Genomic DNA, 21,356 nt, shown 5'->3' with positions numbered 1-21,356 from the left:
AAGCTTGACACATGTATCTCACACCCAGAAGCTAAATCAAATTTGCATGTCTCTTTATTTGCAGGGTAGCTAAGTGCAGGATACTAAATTGATGACCTGGGATGGAACATCATAAAAACTTCCTGCTGAGTAGACAGGAGCGGCGCTAGCTTGTCTCCCATCATGCAAATAACTGCTTCCAACACTGATTGTCAGGCCATTCAAATTATATGTTGCTAACAGTTAAAAGAATATTAAATGTTTAGACAGACCCTGCCACCCAGAGATCTTTCATAGCTAGAGCACTGGACTGTGGTAAGAAGAGGGGGTTATTTTCCAATTCTGCCACTTCTTCACTGGGTTTATGTGCCGTATGTGCCTTGTTGCACAGGATTAAATTCACCCTAGTGCTGAAGGCCTGCACTAGGGTGAATTTAACTTTTTGCAACACTAGACAAATCACTTAACGTCTCTGTATCTCTGGCTTTCTGCCACACGGAACCCTTTGCCAGAAGCTGTCACAGGTCCTGAGTTAATCTTGCCCACAACCTCAATGAAAGCTCTATTAGATCATCTAATCCATACCCTTGTGTACAGTTCTTCTCCATACTCCACCTTCTAATTCTCTGACCTGTCCAATCTTAACTATTCCAAGTGAAGAGGCTTCCCTTGAGGCTCATCTGCAGCCCAATAGGAAAAACATGCTGGTGTTGAAATCTGATATGCAGCGGAAAACTTCCAGACACGATTGTCTTCAGCGGTTTTTAAATTCCCTACTAACTTCAGCCCCTTCTCTCCTAGTTCAGAGACAATTTGTGCCGCTTTAGTTTAAAAAAACCCAGCACGTATGTAAACAGAATTGTTGCTAGTACACTGACAACCTTTACAAATTATTTAACAAAATACAATTCTTTTATTTGTAGCATGTATACTTATGCTACCTCTGCTACAGCCTCTTATCTGTCTGACACCCTCTTATGGCTTATGGAAGGGAAAAATCCTATTTTAATGTAATCTTACTATTCCTAGATATATCCCCTTGCATCATGCTAAACAACTCCCCTCCTTGGCATTTACTCCCTTGAAAATCTTGGACAGTGCTATCACATTTCCACACACCCCCCATAAGGTTTGACCCTGTGCCTCAGTCAAAGGGAAGATTTCTATTGTCTTGAACGGGCATTGGATCAGGCCCTTGGTTATCCATGAGACCAGCTATACTGTACATATTTGACTCTTTCAATATTTCCTCATAAATTTCTCAGCCCTTTCATGATTTTAGTGGCTCTTTATTGTTCTCTCTGTATCCACCGATGAAAGCAAGGATGTTATTGCCATTGTGTTTAACGCTCAGACGCAAGAATATTTCCCCTCACTATGCTAATTCTGTCTTTTGCCTCTTGGCAAACAGTTGTTCTCTCGCTTCCCTTTTGAACAAAGACAAAACGGACAAGGTTCTTTTTTGCTTAAACAAGTCACAATGTGTACAAATGCCCTATCATTCCAAAACATCTTTGTTTGTGCATCCTTATCCTTGACTGGTGTGTGTGCACAGCTTTGGGAATAGCGGGTGCGTGCTGAGTACTGCTGCACTTATAAGCCACTCAGCGCAGCGTTTGCAGACAAAGATACCTTCATTTTGGAAATTTTGATCTGACAATGAGCATTTCAAAGACTGAGGTAACTATGCACCTGCCAAGGTCAAGTAAGCTGTGTTGAACCAGACTTCAGGCTAGGCTTGACAACTTTGTAATATTTAAAAAACTCGACACTCCAGCAGGAATGCCATTATCTCCCCGCCCTGTCTCTTCCCCCCAAGGCCCTGCCCCCTGTTCACTTCTCTGCCCTTCATCTCCACGTCATTCGCTGCTTTTCCCCTCTGCCCCACCCCACTCTGCCTGGGTTAGGAGGTACTCACCTGCTTTGCCAGGGCTGGGAGCTGCAACCGCCTGATGCAGGTTGGAGGCGGCCCTGGCTGAGTAGGCATCGGTGTGGGTGATGACCCAGCACCTCCCTGCTTTCCCTGCCCACAGTAACCGGACTTTGGGTGTCCAGTCAGTAGATCTGACCGGGCACTGTCAGGTCCCATTTTTGACCGGACTTTCCAGTCAAAAACTGGGCAACTGGCCATCCTACTTCAGGCTCAATGGCATCACTTTAAACACAGCAACCACATGTATCAAAGTCGAAGGGTGCTCACTGGCAGTTGCTTCACAGATGTGGATACTAAGTGACTTTGCATAGTTTGCCTCATGGCATTTGCCTTTATGGTGCAGTGTTCTCCACCTTATTGTTGCTGCCAGTGCCTTATAAAATGAGTAGATAACTTCCAAATGAGACAGCTTTAGTCCCTTGTGGTTATAAGGTGGCAAGCTAAAATAGCAAGCACTGGATGCGAGCATTCTATAATTGACATGAGACTGGTCATTATATATGCCTCTATGGCCCTTATCTCCTTAATATGAACACCTCGAACACTAATTCTCCCCAACACTGGAGCTGGTTGGGAATTTTTTCGATGAACTTTTTGTCAGAAAATGCTGATGCATCAAAACCAAAACTGCGTGGCAACGTTCCTGGTTCACCCGAAGTTTTGTCAAGACTTCTCAGGTCCAGGACTGGGGAAGAAAGAGCTCCTGTTGGAGGGGTTTCGCTTTGTATAAATAATTAAATGGTCATTGAGCTAGAGAGACTGTTTCTATAGCCCAAGGTTATAGGCATGCAGGCTGCAGTTCCTGCATTGAATCAGACAGAGCAGACACTTGAACCCAAGCCAGTTACATCCTTCAGGACTACCCTAACCCCCAGTCAATTGGCTATTTTTGCATGTGCAGTCTCTTTGAATTTACTTCAAAAGGTCTCCACGGTTCATCATAGATTCCAAAGCCAGAAGGGGACCATTGTGATCATCTAGTCCAGGGGTCGGCAACCTTTCAGAAGTGGTGTGCCTAGTCTTCATTTATTCACTTTAATTTAAGGTTTCGCGTGCCAGTAATACATTTTAACGTTTTTTAGAAGGTCTCTCTCTATAAGTCTATCTATTATATAACGAAACTATTGTTGTATGTAAAGTAAACAAGGTTTTCAAAATGTTTAAGAAGCTTCACTTAAGATTAAATTAAAATGCTGATCTTATGCCACTGGCCAGCTCAGCCTGCTGCCAGCCTGGGGTTCCATTCACCATTCGGGGTCATGGCAGGGGCCTGGGAGGTGTGGGGGGTGCAGGGCAGAGGGCTGGGTGGGGTTCAGGAGTCAGGGCAAAGGGGTGTGGGCTGGAGTCGTGGGGATGCTCCCTGCCCCTTGTCCTGAATGGCTCATGGCAGGGGGCTTAAGGGGATATGCCCTGATTCCACCCTCCTTCCCCAAGGCCCCATCCCCGCCTCTTCTCCGGAGCAGCGAGCACGTTAGGGCTGTGATTCCGGCTCTGCTTCTCCCCTCCCTCTCCAGGGCCATCAGCTGTTCAGCCACAGGGAGGGAGAGGAGGAGGGGCAGGAACCCAGCACGCTGGGGGAAGAGGCAGGGGAGGAGGGAGCTTGGCTGCCAGTAGAAGCTGCCCTGCAGCAGCAGCTGGCAGGACCAAGCTTCTGCCTCCTGCCCCAACAGGAGAGAGTGGGGGGGGGGCAGAGAAGAGCAGGCTGGGCCGGGCAGGATTTTTAATGATACGCTGCTGCCTGCCAGGGTCCTGGCCACCGGCCCCGCCCAGCCTGCTTTTTCTGAGGACTGGGGTCATAAACCAGTTTTTCTTTCTCTGTCAGCAGGAATGAAAGTGTACATATGTTCTATTGCAGTGTTCATGACTTTCTGCCTGGTCCCAGTGTCAGATCTTCTGTCTGTGTATCCAAAACTTATCGTCTCCTGAGAATGTGAAAAACACTCAACTCTACTGGCAGTAAAGGTGTCATAGCTTTGAATATGATTTCGGGAGGGAGGGCCCTTCTTCTGATGCCGATATTATGGACACACTATAAAACAGATCGACAGAGCAAACATATCCAACTAACATGGTAATCCTAGTAGGTTATTCCCATTAGAATTGGTGGTACACCCACCTCATGGCTACCTTTCCAGAATTGCCAATTTTTATTATCTGATACCATGTCACAATATTGGGGGGGGAGAGCTTTAGAGGCGGTCGAAGGAGTTGTTTGTTTTTTATTGCCCAGTTCTTGGAATCATGCGATTACATGAGACTCTCAGGTTTCATGTTAAGTTTGTAGCCCTCTGTGGATAAAAGCTTGAAAACATGAACTCTACAAACCCCAAAACCAAAAAGAAACCAAAATGTATTTTAAATATCTCTTGACTAAATCTAGCACATTATTTTTTGAGGCCTTACTCAAGATTTTTTGAACACTTGGGGTTGACATTAATGCCTCTCTACCGCATCAGTTAGGCGAAGGCACAGGAATAACTAGTAGGCATGTTCTACTAGTAGGCACAGGAATAACTAGTAGGCATGTTTACAGTCTCTTATTTTGGGGTCAAGACCTACACTCAGGCTTACTCCCACACCCCTTCTTCCATTTGATGCCCTCATTCCTTTCTTAACCTATGGCTGCCTCTCCACATCCTTAGTTCCCTCTCCCCTCACCCGGAGTCTTCAGATTCTCTCTTTCTGGCTGTCCTGACATATGACACTTCCATCAATGGGAGAAGGCCCATATCTCTGACAACTAAATGCTACAGTGCTACTCCATTCAAATCTTGCATGTGGCAAAGTGCAACCGACTCTGGGATGTAACATCTTCAGTGGCATGAAAAGGAAACAACCAAAGCAAGGATGAAAATGTAAACATCTCATAGGTGATGTATCTGTCTTGTAATTTGCTTTTGGATACTTGGAAATGAAAGGTGTAAATCTTTACATGTGGTCTCTAAGTTTCACACAAAGCAAATTTTTGTGTGTGCAGAAGGTCAATCTTTGTCAATGCAGAAAAATATAAAATAAAACCTTCAGAAGTACATAACCTCATACACACAATTGTGTGTACACCATTTGTACTTGCAATTAAAAACATATGGGTAATTAGATGTGCTAAGTAGCTATTTAGCCATGTCTTCATCACAGCAATTGTGCATTTAATTATAAGTATGGCCCTAATCCTTCAAGCAGTTATGTATATGCTTAATTTTGCTATGTGGGACTACTCACAGGAATAAAATTAAGCATATATAGCTGTCAGCAGGATCAGAGCCTGTGTATGTGCAATTGCTCACCTGTAAACTTGAAAATCTGGGCCTAAAATTTATAAAATAAGTGACTGTTCAAGTGTCAGAGTTTGAAATCTCTAAGCCACTAGAGCAAAGGTTGCCAGAAGCAGACAATGAAAAACTATTAATAAAATAGTTGAACAACAGAGGCTAAAGCTCTTAGTCTACTGAATCTGCAGAGTCAAAATTGCAATCTGAGCTGAATTTTGTAGATTTCCCACACACACACACCCCTAAAAAGACACTGAGCCATTAACTCCCACTTTGGATCAAACAGGAGAATAGGCACAGGCAGACTTTTTCAATCAGGATTCTCCACAACAGACCTCCTCTGTGTGATTAATGAAGTATTGAGGAAGAAGAATGCACAGAAGCTCACCCTGGGTAAAGCATGCACCACCTCGGAGAAAGCTTTTGAATGAAAGGAAATTGCACTGTATTAAGAGCTCTTGGGAGCCAAGGCAGAGACAAAAGTTACATTCAGTTCTCTATACATGAGATCTACTCTATAACATCACAACTTTCACTCAAATGAAGAGAGTGGTTGGGCTTGGGCAGGTTGCTTTCGAGCCTCCATGGTTTGCTCAGTGAATGCTTTTTCAAAGATGTAGGCTTGTAAGGAAGTGCATTGAATTTAAGCAAAATATAGTTGCCAAACCACCTCTGATGTTGAGAGACAACAGACAGGACTCAGAAGAGGCGCTAGTGGGGGTCAATGGTGAGAGCAGGAAGTAAGAATGAGAATGTGCTAGATGAAGCGCGTGCTCTGCAGTTGTACAAAAGAGCTCAGCGGTCTCAGGAAAAATACAGACAGCTGTAGAGGTTGTATCTTAGGGCAGGTCTACACTACGGGGGAAAATCGATATAAGATACGCAACTTCAGCTACATGAATAACGTAGCTGAAGTCGAAGTATCTTATATCGAATTACCTACCGTCCTCACGGTGCGGGATCGATGTCCGAGGCTCTCCATGTCGACTCCGCTACCGCCGTTCGGGTTGGTGGAGTTACGGAGTCGACAGGAGCGCGTTCGGGGATCGATATATCGCGTCTAGATGAGACGCGATATATCGATCCCCGAGAAATCGATTGCTACCCGCCGATACGGCGGGTAGTGAAGACGTACCTTAAGATGGTCAGACACTTGTAAGGCAAGCGAAAGAAATCAATATGGAAAGAAGCCCCCGGTTAAGGCAGAGGGCATTGTGAAGGGTAAGGCTCCATTTGGTGCAGAATTCCTTTCTGACAAGATAATGCCACAGACTTGATATTACTATTGCTTCTCTGCTTGCACTAATAGTTCCCTTTTCCTCAAATTCCCAATCCACTACTGCTCACTAACATTGAAACTCCCAAGATGCCCTCTCTAGCTCTCTGTAAGACCATCCCTTCACCCAAAACTCCCTGATTCTCCTCGCGACTATTCCCTTAATAAAATAACATTCTACAATAATAACCCAAAAGACTAGTGTCATTGTGAGTTGTACAATGGCTGAGATTTTGTTTTGGTTTTTTACAAACAAGTTTGAGGATTTTTCCTCCTGAAAAAAAGAAACATTTACAACCTTTCTAATGTCTCTTGGCTAATAGGTATCTGGACTATCTTGTGCCACTACAAGCAAAGGATTTTTTTTTCCACTGGGGAAACCAAGCCTTATTTTGCACTGAAATAAACCTACTAATAAAAATGAATCAGAAGTAGAATTTCTCTCACAGAGAATCTGGGAAAAAGTAGTGAAGGAAAATATGAGATGTTATAAACTGAACTACAGGATCCCATAATGCAATACAGACAATACCAGGAAACAAAATCTAACTTTTCAGGGCACATGAGCATACCCCAGCTGAAATGTTAGTGAGTTTCTATGGAGAACTGGTAACAATAAGAAAATATAAATGAAAGTCAGAAAGTAAAGTGTGATAATTAATGAGATTTTTGCATAAAGTTATTCTATAACGGCAAAGTAACTATTATATTAAAAGTGGGTAGTGTTTGGGTTTGATAACAAGGAGATCCTGAGTTCAAATCCTGGCTCTGGCACAAAGTATGGCCTTGGTCAAGTCATAAGAATATATTAATTTGGGGTGCCTCAGGTCTGGGTGCCCAACTTGAAATCTCTCTTTTCCAGAACAAAATACCCCCAGATCTGATTAGAGTTGTCTGTACCTAGCAACTCTGAAAATCAGACTGTAGGTGTTCCAAGTTACAAACCCAGAAATTGAAACACCCAAAATTACAGCCCACTACCACAAATTTTAGTCTCATTCCCCTTCTTTGTAAGATGGGGATGATCATGCCAGTCACAATTGTGGTGGGAGAGTCAGTTAGTGTCTGTAAAATGCTTTTAATTGGTAAAACACTATGTGACGGGTTGGATCACAGAAACCCCCTGGGAGCTGCCACCTGATGTGCCAAGACTACCTCTGCTCCTGCCTTCCCTGCCAGCTCAGGATCCCAGCACCCCACACTCCCATTTGCTCCAACAAAGACCCAGGGTGTGAATTAGTTGCCCCAAAGCTGCAGGTTTACTTGAAAACAGCTCACAGAAGTGTTCCTGTCTTTAACACTCAGATGCCCAACTCCCAATGGGGTCTAAACTCAAATAAATCCGTTTTATCCTGTATAAAGCTTATGCAGGGTAAACTCATAAAGTGTTCACCCTCTATAACACTGTTAGAGAGATATGCACAGTTGTTTGCTCCCCGGGGTATTAATATATACTCTGAGTTAATTAATAAGTAAAAAGTGATTTCATTAAATACAGAAAGTAGGATTTAAGTGGTCAACAAAGGAAGTCACCAAGCAGAATAAAATAAAATGTGCAAATCTATGTCTAATCAAACTGAATACAGATAATCTCACCCTCAGAGATGCTTCAGTAAGTTTTTTCCTCAGACTGGACCCCTTCCAGGCCTGGGCACAATTCTTTCCCCTGGTACAGCTCTTGTTCCAGCTCAGGTGGTAGCTAGGAGATTCTTCATGATGGCTCCTCTCCTCCTTCTGTTCCATCCCTTAGATCTCTTTTGCATAAGGTGGGAATCCTTGTCCCTCTGGGTTCCCACCCCTCCTCACTGGAAAAGCACCAGGTTAAAGATGGATTCCAGTTCAGGTGACATGATCACTTGTCACTGTAAGACCCTAAGCCTTCATTCCTCCCAGCCTGACTCACAGGAAGGCCTGCCTGCAAACAGAGCCACTCGATTGTCCTGGCTAATGGGAGTCATCAAGATTCCAAACCACCATTAACAGCCCACACTTTGCATAATTACAATAAGTCTTCAGAGTTATATCTCATATTTCTAGTTTCAGATACAAGAGTGTTACCTTTATACAAATAGGATGATCAGACTCATTAGCATATTTTTATAAAATCATATAGACTGTAACGTCACACACTAGAAGCACTAAATGTTAATAAATCAAACCACTGCAGCGAAACGTGCAAGATATGTTTGAGGGAAAAAGCTCTAGACATGAGAGAAAAGAGTTAAGAATTATGAAATTCGGTCGCCGAGATATGAACGGGCAGAACTTGACAGTGATGAAGAAAAAGGTGCTTCTCTGGAATATGTTGTATATGAAGCTGACAACAGAAAAGTAACAGACGTGGTGCTTCAGTAATAGATGGGGCATAAGAAAATAGAACCAATGCATAATAGGAGGGGGCTGTTCTGTTAATTTAAAGGAAATATATGGGCCAAAGGTGTTAACATAACCCAGTCACTGTCCAATATTAAATAGTGTTAAACAAAGTCTACGGTTTGGTATACGGAGACCTCAGCCTCCTTAGTACCATGGCAAATACACCATTAAAAATCCTTTAAATCTTTTATTAAAGATACAGAAAAGAAGGGAAAACTGTTTAAACTTTTGAAATGTAAAGTACTAAGTAAGGCTATCATTTTAACAACATTTCTTGTTCCCTTTCCTTTTGGCCGGAGAGACGTTGAGAAGGAGCACCCTTTGTTTGACAGTCTTTTAGATGGTATCAAAGATGGTAAAAACTGTCCTTTGGGGGGAAAAGAAAAGAAGTTGGTTGAAATGGGCTGGAGCTGTCAATTTTGCTGCTGTTGTTAGAGTCCAATCCCATTTCATCCCAGCTGGTGTTTGGGATTCAGACGGAGCCAGCAGAGGTGGTGATGTCATTTGGGTCCCTCTTTCTGGCTCAATCTGGTTACGACATTTTTTGGGATCAGGGTGACAAAAGCCTGGGCTTCCAAGAGATAGTGGGGGTGCAGCCATGATGGTGAAGCTTGCTTCAGTAGCCTCTATCTGTTCTTTCCATATTTCCCACCACCACCACCAAGTTTCTTTAAGGACCCAAAAAGGGAGTGATGAGTAGAGTAGCCCATCCCCCCTTATTTTGTTCTCCAGTCAGACCTAATAACTGTCACCGTGCCTCAGTGGGTCACAACCGAGAATACCAAATTCAGGACAAACTGCTGAGAAATAGGGCAGACACACCTCAAAGCTGGTGGACATATTGGAGCATGAGCTTTTGTGAGTGAATACCCATTTCGTCGGATGCATGCATGTATTCACCCACAAAAACTCATGTTCCAATACATCTGTTAGTCTATAAGGTGCCACAGGACTCTTTGCTGCTTTTACAGATCCAGACTAACACGGCTATCCCTCTGATACTCAAAGCTGGTGGTTATTCTTCCATGAGATATACCAATCCAGCAACTAAAGTAAATTTATGTCTCACCACACTGGCTAACAAGAAGCCAGAAATGCACTCTCCTCAGGTATTCCAGTCTTTGTATCACCACCAAAACACTAAACTTAATGGTGAGTGGTTATTTAAAACCAATTTCATAGAATCATAGAATATCAGGGTTGGAAGGGACCTCAGGAAGTCATCTAGTCAACCCCCCTGCTCAAAGCAGGACCAATCCCCAACTAAATCATCCCAGCCAGGGCTTTGTTAAGCCTGACCTTAAAAACCTCTAAGGAAGGAGATTCCACCACCTCCCTAGGTAACCCATTCCAGTGCTTTACCACCCTCCTAGTGAGAAAGTTTTTCCTAATATCCAACCCAAACCTCCCCCGCTGTAACTTGAGACCATTACTCCTTGTTCTGTCATCTGGTACCACTGAGAACAGTCTAGATCCATCCTCTTTGGAACCCCCTTTTAGGTAGTTGAAAGCAGCTATCAAATCCCCCCTCATTCTTCTCTTCTGCAGACTAAACAATCCCAGTTCCCTCAGCCTCTCCTCATAAGTCATGTGCTCCAGCCCCCTAATAATTTTTGTTGCCCTCTGCTAGACTCTTTCCAATTTTTCCACATCCTTCTTGTAGTGTGGGGCCCAAAACTGGACACAGTACTCCAGATGAGGCCTCACCAATGTCGAATAGAGGGAATGATCACGTCCCTCGATTTCATCAACCAACGGGTTCTTCTGATCCCAAAGGACCAGCCACATACCCAGGTCAATATACAACTGAGATCTTACCCAATAATCACACAGTTGCCAATCCTTTAGTATCTAAACTCTAAAGGTTTATACAAAGAAAGAAAGAAAGAAAGAAAGAAAGAAAGAAAGAAAGAAAGAAAGAAAGAAAGAAAGAAAGAAAGAAAGAAAGAAAGATTAAAACGGGTTAAAGGAATCAAATACATACAGTAATTGCAAGGTTTTTGGATCAGGCTTGTAGCTGTGATGGAATAAACTGCTGGCTTGTTAAGTCTCTGGTTGCTCCCAAATCATTGGGAGGTCCTCAGTCCCTTGGTTAGAATGCTCCCATTGCTATAAGTTCATAGTCCAGAGGTTTGAGCAGGAAAGAGGCAAAATGGAGCTGTTTCCAGGGCCTTGTGGAGGGAAACTCAGTGTTTCAAACAAAACCCTTCACACAGCTTGTGGAAAAATACAGGTAACAAGATGCAGTTTAGTGTCACATGGTCTTATCACATGGTCTTACATGCTCAGCTGAGTCATAGCAGGGGCGATCACTCATACTCTAGTTAGAACATTCACATGAAAGTCCATGCTGTGTGGATGGGTGTCTTCCATTGTCCATTGTGAGTTAAGTGTTCCTTGATGGGCCATTCAACTTGAATAGTTCCTTCAAGATGTGCAGGTTAAATATCTTGTGGCTGTTACCCAGAAACAAACACATTTGAAATACAGGTATAGAGCCAATACTCACAACTTCAAATACTAAAACGAAGCATGCATACAAATAGGATAATCATATTCAGCAAATCATAACCTTTCCATAGACACCTTACTTAACATACGTAGTACAAGATTTGGTGCAATTAAATAATAGTGGTAGCAACAATGATCTACATGGTCATATTTTAATCAGATAATGACATGTCGACACATCAGTTTTGGTTCATTAATTTCCAGTTCTATATCTGTTTTTACTTAGCATGATTTCAACATAGTCCTTGAAGTATTTCATCGTAGTCTCTTTGTTTGGACTAATTAAGTATCTTTGTCTAGGTTTTTTGCACTTGCTTATAACATTCATTACTGAAAGCAATTTGACTTACAATAACCAAGAATAGCAAATGTTAATGGAAAGTAACATTTTATAAACTTTTATATACTTTCTACAATTTAGTTGAAAATTAGAGTAAATATGTAGGCCCAGTTGTCACCACAGGGCTGATATTTGCTTAACCCTTTGCAAATGGAGTACTGAGGACTTCAAAATATTTAATAACCTACAGTAAGAGAAAAGTGGTTACATTAGGATACTCAGAGTCAAGAATCAGGGGTTCAATTCCTCACCTCTGCCACTGAGTCAAATTCTAAGTACTAGCAAATCTTTTGCTAGTTAACACAGCTATAAAACTGGGGGTAATATTACAACAAATCTGTGGCTTATAACAGCTATTGCAATCCCATTCAACAGCTTTGAGGACCATATTGTACTAAGTTTATGTATCATTGTGCACCAGGGATTGCATGCAACTCTAGAGGGGAGAATTACCACAACTCCTCCAGAAAACAAAACCTGTGAACACATTAAATACTAGAACATGGTGTACAGTTTGTAAACACCTGCAGAGAGATACCACCCCTGAGGAAGCTTGCATGTCTTGGTTCAAATCAGATTTTCCAAAGACCGGCAGATAATGGAAGGAGTTTTGATATAAAAAAGCTTGTTTTAAACTGAATCAGGGCCTTCTTTCTGATCCAGCACATCAACAGGATCTTTTGTCCAAGGGGAGCCATCACCCTTATGGAAGGCCTGGAAAGACTTTGGCCTACTAGCAACCCGTAAGATTAATGGGTGACTCCTGGTACCTTTAGAGTGTGTTTAAATCTGTTTATTGTTTTTATATGTTTTCTCTGGAATGCTTTTACCTTAAGAATAAATGTGCTTGCTTAGGAAGAGCTGTGTGGTAACTTGTAACTGGTGGCACTACACTGTTCGAAGCTCTTGGAGAGAAAGCAAAGCACAGCTGCTCGCCTTACAGCAGACTGGCTTGCTTGAGATATTACAGTGTAAGGCAGGGAGCTAGGCAGCCATAAAACCCCCAGTCAGAAGGCAGTGAGACAAGGGTCCCTACACAAAGTCAGGTGACAGCAGGAGTCTCAAGACCTGACTCGGCATTTTTGGAGCAGACCACACAGGGCTGGATAAAGGTGCAGTTAACCCTTTAAGTGTGACATGGCTACCTCAGGCTATATGGATGTGAGGTTAATGCTGCATGCCGTGGAAATTCAAAAGTGCCAGTGGGACCAGGACATGGATCTTCCTGTTCTACTGGAGCCAGAGGAGATGCCACATTAGCTGTTGGCAGCATCAAGCCTCTGATGCATAAGTTAAGCAGTTCTGAGTCCATCCAGTGGGGGGATATTTTGTCACAATTTAAATACCTCACAGGATGTTGAGAGGTGTTTTTCAGCAACGTTTGCAAATATATTGTTTCCCTCGAACGAAAGGCGCTATAGAAGCACCAAGTATTGAATACTACATTAGAGATACTGCACATGCCTGAAATGACTACTTGCCTTCTACCCTTTTTTCCCCTTTCTCCTTCATTTTATTAGTCCAACCTGCAGGTGAATTAATAGGGGCATGCAGTTATACAGCCTAATTACATCTGCTGTCATCAGGTGATAGCCTTTGAGAACTTGCTAACAAAGTTGAGAATTGGTCCATTGATTTCCTTTCCCTACCGTAACTTAAGCACCCTGAGCCCAAGAATGTACCATTGCAAACTGTCAATGGGTTTTGTGCAGAATAAACAACTGAGAGGCACTTTTTCATGTGTTCAATGGGTGTGGATGTAAGGAATCTGCAAGCAAAAATTTCACAGTTGCAAACATAACCTGGTGGCATATATACAGTGCCGTGGCAGTATAGCCAACCCCCAGCTTCCAAATCATGTCAGGCTGCAAAAGCCATGAGATTGCCCTAAAAATCATTGCGGGGTGGGGGGTTCCTTGTTCCTGGCTTTTGAGCCTTTAAGTGTCATATTTACAAGCCTTTCCCTGCAACTCTGCAGACTAGAAACTTTTTAAAATGAAAGTCAAGATTCTCACCTAATCCAGTGACTCCAAGAGCTGGAGCTTTAAGGAACATTGGAAGTCCTGTTACATGATCACAAGAGATGGCAACACCTACTACTTATCCACAAATACAGAGTGCAGGGGCCTCTTTATACACTTAGGCCTTGTCTACACTGGCAAGTTGCTGTGCAGTAAAGCAGCTTTCTGCAGTGTAATTCCCGAGGTGTACACACTGCCAACCCACTTAGTGCACAGAAACTGCACAGCTGCAGCACTGTAAAAAAAACCACTCTGAAAGGCATACAGCTTTCTGTGCTGGGGCTAGAGCGCAGCGGTGCCATTGTAGACACCCTGGTCAATTACAGTGCTGTGATTGGCCTCCGGGAGGTATCCCACAATGCCTGTTCTCACCTCCATAGTCATCAATTTGAACTCTACTGCCCTGCCCTCAGGTGACCAACCGTGAGCCCCACCCCTTAAATTCTTTGGGAATTTTGAAAGTCCTCTTCCTGTTTGCTTGCTGAAGCATGCAGTGCTCTCAACGCATCTTTCCAGGTGACCATATGTGTTCCATGCACCAGGTGATCCCCTGCTTGGAGCGATGCCGAGCTGCTTGACCTCATCAGCATATGGGGAGAGGAGGATGTTCAGTCCCAGCTGTGCTCCAGCCATAGGACAGACTTCACGATGCATGACAGAAAGGGGCCATGACCAGGACACACTGTAGTGCAGGGTCAAAGTGAAGGAGCTGCAGACCACCTACCACAAGGCACGGGAGGCAAATCACCACTCCAGTGCTGCACCCACAAGCTGCCGGTTCTACAAAGAGCTGGACGCGATACTCGGTGGCTACCCCATCTCCACTGCGAAGGCCACTATAGATACTTTGGTGGTTTGCGTGCCAATCAAGAGTGGACCGAGCCAGGACGAGGAAATCTTGGATGAGGAGGGGGAGTGGGAGGGAGACCCTGAGGCAGAGGATGACTCGGAGGTCAGAGATGCATGCAGCCAGGAGCTCTTCTCTACCCTGGAGGAGGCTTACCAGTCACAGCTATTGGAGCCTGGCGAAGAGCAAACAGGAGAGTAGGCTCCTGGTAAGCGGCTTTGTTTTTGGGAATCGCTGAAGTGAGTTGTTGGGGGCAGGAGGGTTGCAGAAAGCAGACTTGTGTCTGCATGATGCACGTACCACCACATGCCTAGTCTGAGCAGTGGAACAGGGTGTTGATTGATTCCCTCATTTCACAGGAATCTGCCTCAGAGATCTCCACGAAACTCTCATGGAGACACTGCGCAATCCGCTGCCGCAGGTTCTTTGGCAGAGCTGCTTTGTTTCTTTCCCCATTAAGGGTAACTTTCCCGCACCACTCTGCCGTCACTGGCGGGGGGACCATTGCTGCACACAGAGGAGCCACATAAGGGCCAGGGTGGAAGACACAATCTTGGAGAAGACCCTCCCTTGATTCCCTGCTCACCCTCAGCAGCAAGATATCTTCCATAATGAACACAGTCTGTGGAAAATGGGGGGACAGTAATGATTATAAGTCCTCCCCCTACAGTGCTGGCTCCCCACAAGAGCCACATGCCCCATCCTGGAACACTGATTTCCCCTGCCCCTGCGGCTACTCACCATTTTGGGGGGCTTGTAGCTCATGTGAGCTTGCCTGGAGTCAGCCACTTAGGGACAGGTATGTGAATCGTGGCTGTGTTTTAAATGACTGAATCAGTGGTCTGTGTGTTGCAAACAATGCTGCTTCTGTAAAATGCTGCATTTTGGCTTCACAGATATGACCTTCAGAGCCCAGCCTCCCTCTTTGTTATCACTGGCTGAACAGCTGCACAGAATTAGAAAGTGGCCATGAAGAACTAAAGAGGACTTTCTGCGCAGGGGCGGCTCTACGAATTTGGCCGCCCCAAGTAGCCATGCGCGGGAGGTGCACCGGAACCCCGGGAGCAGCGGACCTCCCGCGGGCATGACTGCGGAGGGTCCGCTGGTCGCTCGGCTGAACCTCCCGCACCTGCGGAGGGTTCGCTGGTCCCGCGGAGCTTCCGCAGGCGTGCCTGTGGGAGGTCTACCCGAGCCGCAGGACGAGCGTCCCCTCCGCAGTCGTGCCTGCGGCAGGTCCGCTGCTCCCGGGGTTCCGGTGTACCTGCCGCAGGCATGACTGCGGGAGGTCCACCGGACCCGCCTGCCACCCCACGCACGTGCTTGCCGCGCTGGGGTCTGGGGCCGGCCCTGTTTCTGCGTGATGTCATGGTGCACTCCGCGGCCGAAAAACAAGAATTGAAGGACTAGCGGGACAGAGAGAAGAGGGACCAAAAGGAGAACGTGGCATGCCAGAATGAAGCCATGGAGCAGCTCTTAAATGTTATGGACATGCTCCAGGCATTACTGGCACTGCAAACCGAGCAGCTCCGCACCCTCCCTCCTCTGCAGCCGCTGTTGCAAAACTCTTTCCCATGTGTCCCCCAGACACCGCCAACACACTCTTATCAACCTCCTGGATCCAGTCTGTACCCGCTGTATTCCACTCCTGCCCTGTCATAGTCCAGCCCTGCGGACTCCCAGTACCCACTGCACTCAACACCCGTCCCTCTGCAGTTTAGCCCTGCTGAAGTACAATACTCACTGCACTATACTCCAAAGGACAAGGTTGCATATGATACCTGGACATACACAAATCTTTAACCATCCCAAGTCCCCACCTCCTCCAGGGACCCTCCCTTCCCCCATCCCCCACAGTGCTGATGTATTTGTTGTTGTTTTTTAATAAAAGAATTGTTTTGATTTGAAAGCAATCTTTATTCCATTAATAGAAAGCAAACAGAGTCCTGCGAAGCAACAGGCAATTTTCTTAAACCTTCATAGTGCATCATCTGCAATCACAAACACCTCCTAGCATTACAAGCACTGCACTCCCAAGCATAGCAACAAATATTAGTGGATTTCAGCTGCAAATTGCTGCCTCAAGGCATCCCTGATCCTTATGGCCCCACGCTGCACCCCTCTAATAGCCCTGGTCTCTGGCTGTTCAAATTCAGCCTCCAGGTGCTGAGCTTCAGCAGTCCAGCCCTGAGTGAAGCTTTCACCCTTCCCTTCACAAATATTATGGAGCATACAGCATGCGGCTATAAGCATAGGAATATTGTCATTGGCCAGATCCAGCCTTCCATATAGGCAGCACCAGGGGGCCTTTAAATAGCCAAAAGCACACTCAACAGCCATTCTGTACTTGCTCAATCTGTTGTTGAACCACTCCTTGCTGCTGTCAAGGTTCACATCATATGGCTTCATAAGCCATGGCATTAAGGGGTAGGTAGGGTCTCCCAGGATCACAATGAGCATTTTGACTTCCCCTGTGGTGATCTTCTGGTCCAGGAAGAAAGTCCCTGCTTGCAGCTTCCTGAACAGGCCAGTGTTCCAATGAGTGCGTTATGCACCTTTCCAGACCAGCCTGCGTTAATGTGAAAAGCCCATGGTGATCCACAAGTGCCTGGAAAACCATAGAGAAATACCCCTTCTGATTAATGTACTTGGTGGCTAGGTGGTCTGGTGCCAGAATTGGAATATGCGTCCCATCTATTGCCCCCCACACTTAGGAAAGCCCATTTGTGCAGAGCCATCCACAATGTCACTCACATTGCCCAGAATCACCGTCTTTCGGAGCAGGATGCGATTAATGGCCCTGCACACTTCCATCAACACACGTCCAACAGTCAACTTTCCCACTCCGAACTGGTTAGTGACCGATCAGTAGCAGTCTGGAGTAGCCAGCTTCCACAGTGCAATCGCCACTCTTCTCCAACGACAAGGCAGGTCTCATTCTCATGTCCCTGCCCCGCAGGGCTGGGATGAGCTCATCATACAGTCCCATGAAAGTGGCTTTCCTCATCCAAAAGTTCTGCAGCTCGTCATCCCAGACATGCATCACGATATGATCCCACCACTCAGTGCTTGTTTCCCGAGCCCAAAAGCAGCTCCACTGTGGTCAGCACCTCCGTGAATGCCACAAGCAATCTTGTGTCATAGCTACTACGTGTGGCGAGATCAATGTCGAACTCCTCTTTCCTTTGTAGTTTAAGGAATAACTCCACTTCCACTCATGACATGTATCTGAGATCAAGCAACATATTGGTCAACAGTGTGGGATCCATTCCTGCAGACTGAACAGGCGGAGCGCACAGTACACAAAGCATTGAAAGATGGCACCAAATGCAGACGGAAGCATAGGGATTGCTGGGATGCGAAGCAATGCATCACGGGGCACTGGGACAGGACCCAGGATGCCCCACAACCCCCTCCGCCTTCCCACAACTCTTAGCAGCAGAAGAGGAAGAGATGTTCTGTGGGATAGCTGCATCGCTCTGAATAGTGCTGCAAGTGCTGCAAGTGTGAACATGCTATTGCACAGGCAGCTGACAGTGTGAACACATTACAGCAGTTTCCCTTCAGTGCTCTCTGAGCGGTGCTGTAACTGTCGGTGATGTAACTCTGCCAGTGTAGACATATCCCTAGAAAATGTGGCTCTTGAAATGTGAATAGACATCAGGGTCAGCTATTGAACAAGGGGTGGTGCCCAAAAGGAAGGAGTGATTTTGTTGTCTCTTTGTTCATCTAGGGTCTGTGGTGGGAAATCAAAATAAATATGGATCCAAACTCCATTGGTGGGGAAGTAGATGCAATTCTGGGTTGGAAATTAGCTTACAGTCTTTGAGAAACACAACTGAACAGCTTCTGTGCTGCTCATTGTACACGGTCCATATTGGGGAAAAAGGCTGCCCCCAGAAACCTGGGACTTTATTTTTGAGAGTCTGGCATTCCAGTAGAATGTCAGTACCTGTCCTTATATGCAATGTTGTTGTAGCCGTGTTGGTCCCAGGATATTAGAGAGACAAGGTGGGTGAGGTCATATCTTTTATTGGACCAACTTCTGAAGGTGAGAGAGACCAGCTTTTGAGCATGCAGCTTTCGAGACCTGAAGAAGAACTCTGCAAGCTCAAAAGCTGATCTCTCTCACCAGGGCCGGCTCCAGACTCCAGCGCACCAAGCACGCGCTTGGGGTGGCGTCCTGCGGGAGGGCGGCAGGCGGCCCCGGTGGACCTCCCGCAGGCATGCCTGCAGAAGGTCCGCTGGGACCATGGCTCCGGTGGACCTCCCGCAGACGTGCCTGCGGGAGGTCCGCCGGAGCCGCGGGACTGGCGACCACCAGAGCACCCCCCGCGGCGCGCCGCCCTGCTTGGGGCGGCGCAAATCCTAGAGCCGCCCCTGTCTCTCACCAACAGAAGTTGGTCCAATAAAAGATATGACCTCTCCCAACTTGTCTCTCTGGGCACTTGTACTTGAAAGATGGCATTCTGAAGCCACACAAAGGCTGTAGAGAACCAGTGGAGATCAGGTTAATTTCCTGACTTGGTTGTAGCGTATTGCCTAGATCCACACAAATAATTGAGAAACACAGGAAAACACAAGACAGTGTAGGGGCTAAGGGCCACCCTCACGCTTCAGTACCAGAGACAGGAATAGATCCCTTGGTTTAAGGTTAACGCTTCATCTATATCCATCTAATCCAGTGCAACGTGCCTTTTTAGCTCTACATTCCTTGAATTGTAGCCCCATGACTCAGGCGATCTGGACTCTCTTTGAGCTTGTTTTCCCCAGGAGCAATGAGTCTATAAATAAATGAAGATTATTTCTATTGTATGGTCCAATTCTTTTAAGCCTCTGAGAGGGCTTTTAAAGGAAGTGGCCTGAAATCTATGTTAAAGTGGACAAACAAAAGTTAAAAAAACCCACCTAAATCCCTCAAGGCTGCCAAAGGATCTTCGCCCCACTTACTTCATGTTGTAAGATCCCTGCAACTCGGGCCAGGTTGGGACTTTAACATAGCAGTCATGTATTGGAGTTCTGGGCTACAGAAGTGCTTTTTGCACCAGAAAGAAGAACCTGAGGAGGGTGGAAGATGAAATTTGGCTACCAAAGAACAGTAGAAAAGGTGAAGAAAATAAAATGTAAGGCTGTCTGTGTAAATAGTTCAGGATGTTAAGAAAGTATTCTGTGAAAGATGTCTGTGTATATACAGTAGAACCTCAGAGTTATGAACACCAGAGTTATGAACTGACCGCTCTACCACACACTTGGAACCAGAAGTACACAATCAGCCAGCAGCAGAGATGCACAGAAGAATCCAATATATTCTTGTAACATCATTCTGGAGAAGACAGCTATGGGAGCAGTCATTCAGGGAATCATTATTGTGTAGAAAACAAAATGTGTTGGTACAGGTCTGAAATGTTACTCTTGGAAGTATTTGCTTTCTAGAGTCAGTTAAGATTGCAGTAATGACCACTGCAATGTGAACACATTAAATGCTAGAACATGGTGTACAATTTGTAGCAAACCATCTATTACATTAATATCACTTTTTCTCTTTGCAATTTGTTCCTAAACAAACAGCATTTCTGCACCTTTCAATAGCTAGTCTATAACAACACGTTTCAGCTTATTTTAAACTGTTTGGCAACATGGTCTGGCAGATAGGGCCAACAGACCAGGACGCAGGTGCAGTCTCCAACACTTGCTTTGATCTGCTATGTGATGTTGGGTAAGTCCCATGCCTTCGTTTCCCCACTCTTGGAGGATAAAGACCCTTTCCCTATTTTAAAAAACACTGAAATCTGTGGCTGAGCGTGCTATACTAAAGCTAAATAATACGTAGAGCAGTGATACTCAGCCCTCAGTGGTTCCGCAGCCAAATTAGCGATCAACATTACCCAAAAGAGCCACAGTAGTGTGAATTCACTGATTCATTTACTATTTATATAGATTATATATTATTCTCACAGCAAAATGATTGGCTAAGGATTGTTATTTTATCAACTACAATTGGTTAATAGCATAGTAAAAGCAGCCTGATTGGTTAATATTAAATAATTATTATAATTAATTTCGTAATAATTAAATAACATGGTGTTTTAATATGTGCTGTAAAGCGCTGCAGGAGACACATTAAAAAGCCACTTTTGGCTCATGAGCCTGAATATCACTGATATAGAGGATTGCCCTGACCAGTCAATGACCTTTATGTTTTCACCTTGACAACCATTCCTGCTCCAAGCAGAAATAGAATATGAAAGGGGCATTATTGGGCTTAGACGATGTGGTATCTTAGTCTCTATAGACAGATTCTGACTGCAGCATGTAGCGTGCTTGTTTGAGGACTGGTGGTATTGACTGCGTCAAGTGCCAGCTAGAATCTGGCACTCTAAATGATTGTTTTTATACTGTTTTAATTGTACTTCATTGTATAAATACTGAAAAAGCAAAAGGAAACAACTATAGGATGCATATTACATTCCTGAGCATGGGATCAGTACATCGGAGAGCACTCCTGATAGATAACTTTATTCCTGAAACCTCTGATTCCTCAGTTAGAGAAGAGTACAAATTAAACAGTAGGGGGTGGATAACGGACAGCACATTCCTGCAGCCAGATCAAGTCTTTCATATGCCCAGTGAAGGGAGGTGATAACAATAGCAACGTGGCTGCTGCAGCTATTGATTCCCTAGGGACTTGCTCAAGTCTGGCCCTACATGCGTGTGCACGGGAGAGAAAGTGCAAGGAGCCCTCCCCACCTTGAACCCTGGTGCCATGGGGGAGTACTCTGGGAGTACTTGCAGTTCTCTGAGCTCAAG

This window comes from Mauremys mutica, chromosome 13 (genome assembly GCF_020497125.1).
Source record: "Mauremys mutica isolate MM-2020 ecotype Southern chromosome 13, ASM2049712v1, whole genome shotgun sequence".
Taxonomy (NCBI): domain Eukaryota; kingdom Metazoa; phylum Chordata; order Testudines; family Geoemydidae; genus Mauremys; species Mauremys mutica.
This window is presented reverse-complemented; position numbering follows the sequence as displayed.